The sequence below is a fragment of the Taurulus bubalis genome (assembly GCF_910589615.1).
Source record: "Taurulus bubalis genome assembly, chromosome: 9".
Taxonomy (NCBI): Eukaryota; Metazoa; Chordata; class Actinopteri; order Perciformes; family Cottidae; genus Taurulus; species Taurulus bubalis.
The window spans coordinates 6,159,393-6,161,686 of NC_136597.1; positions in this window are offsets into that span (position 1 = coordinate 6,159,393).

Here is a 2,294-nt window from a genome sequence, read left to right on the forward strand (position 1 = left end):
AGTTTGTGACAGAAAAGTAGAGAGCGTGTGTGTGTGTGTGTGTGTATGTGTGTGTGTGTGTGTGTGTGTGTGTGTGTGTGTGTGTGAGTGTGTGTGTGTGTGTGACTGAGATCCTCAGGCTATCTGAGTGGGAGAAGACTGGTAGAAATCAATGACACAGTGTCATAAAAGGAATGTTTCTTTTCATAAAGATAAATCAGAGCATATGCTGCAGCCTGAGGCCTTGTTTCCACCCCTAAAACCCTTATTAGGGTGAGAAGCAATGATCAAAACATTTAGCCTTTCAGCCTGCACAGACGCACCAAGCAGGCCAACAACATTTAGTTTTAGACACTTTAAAGAATAGCACGCAACTTATTCTTGATATCCTTAAATGAAAATACCAGATACTAGAAACCCTTAAATATAACACCTTCTTGGCTCTCTTCTGTTAGTGTTTGTGTGTTATTAAAGCGTGATTATATATGTGTTTCATTTTCTCTCTCCTTTTGTCTCAGGGGATCTACGCTGGTTAGTCTCTAAACACACACACACACACACACACACACACACACACACACACACACACACACACACACACACACACACACACACACACACGCACATGTCACAACACAGAAGAAGTGCATGAGCATGCACACAGACACTTTCAACCTGCAGGTTCTTGTTCATACTTTAATTGAGATTTTTGTGGGTGATTATGAAACTCCTGTGGGAGTCTAATAGTCCTATTTACTCTCTGTGTGTGCATACACATGTGTTAGTCTGTGTGTGTGTGTGTGTGTGTTCAAGTGTGTTGACAAGAAATATAGGAGCTCTGCTATATTTCAGCTGCGTGTTTTATCAGCCTGTTCTATGAAGAATAAAAAATTCAGACAGAGCTATTGGTCACTGTAATCTTTCCTCCTGTCCATCTGGCTGTGAAGAGATCCCTGAGCTATTTCAATGCAGTATCTGATCTGTGCATTAAAGCAAGTCGTATGCAGCGCTACAGTATATGTGTATACCCCAAAAGTATGAAGGAGGCAATTAACTATATTTGTATATTCTAGCACATTCCTAAAAAGACAGTGGGCCTATAGGGCTGACAGCGGTGTTGAGTTTCTGACTGATTTAAGGCAGTTTGGAGTTCACCGTCCTGGGGCAAACTGCTCTGGACAGCTGTTGCCTTTAGAAACAGACAATTAAACACCACTAATGCTGATGGAGTTTATTTGCTTCTTTAAAAGTAGGTGAAACACGTTAAGTAACTTTACCCGGCTTTATCTTAAATAAAGTGCTGGAAGTATCAAAAAAGCTCAAACTAGAATAGATATCCACACACTTAAATCTAAGCAGAGAACATTGTATTTTTAGCTTTCGGTGTACCTGTAGGTTAGGTAGTAACAACATAATGTGCGCGACATCTTGTCCAAATATTCACAGACATTTCTGAAGGATTTAAGGCTCATTGTAGGCTTTATGTGATCAGCGAAATACAAACCCCGTCGGTCCCTCTCCTCTTCACGCCCCCTCTCCTTGATCTCACATAAGGATCCCATAAAGTTTCTGCGGTCGACACGCATGCGCATTGGCAGTCCCGAGTAGCGTGTGTAGTAGTATTATTATTGTGAATGGGGGCGGGGGAGGGGGAGGGGCGATATATTGGATGTACAGTCACAAGAGCGACTCGACGGAGCCAGGAAGTAGACTGTGGAGGCTTTCAAGTACTTCTTGAAATTGCCGTATTTTCAAACTCGGCGGCTGCAAAGTTACAGAGAACAAAAATTAAACATTATAAAAAAACATTATAAACATTATAAAGATTATTATTATTATATATATATATCTATACATATTGTTTAGCGATATCAACAACATCTGTAAACATGAAGGGGCTATGTTGTGCATGCTTCTAATGATTGATTACAGTAAACGCATGACTGTTTATATGTAATTGTTTTACTGATCAATGGTGTAACTTTTCACTGGATCAAAATGTAAATTAGGCTAAATGCCAGACAGAAAGTTCCTCCTCTGCCACCAGAGCACAACTCAGACACATATATGTGCCATATGATTCATGACTAAATAAAAGTCTTCATATTATTGGCCATATTTAGCATCTAAGCTACTCCTTTGTGTTTTATGCATTGATCTATTTGCGCGAATAACCGCGGAGGAGCACTTGAAAGTTGCAGGTAAACCAGAGCGCTCGTTTGTTGCCGAGAGAGAGAGAGAGAGAGAGAGAGAAAGAGAGAGAGAGAAAGAGAGAGAGAGAGAGAGAGAGAGAGAGAGAGAGAGAGAGAGAGAGA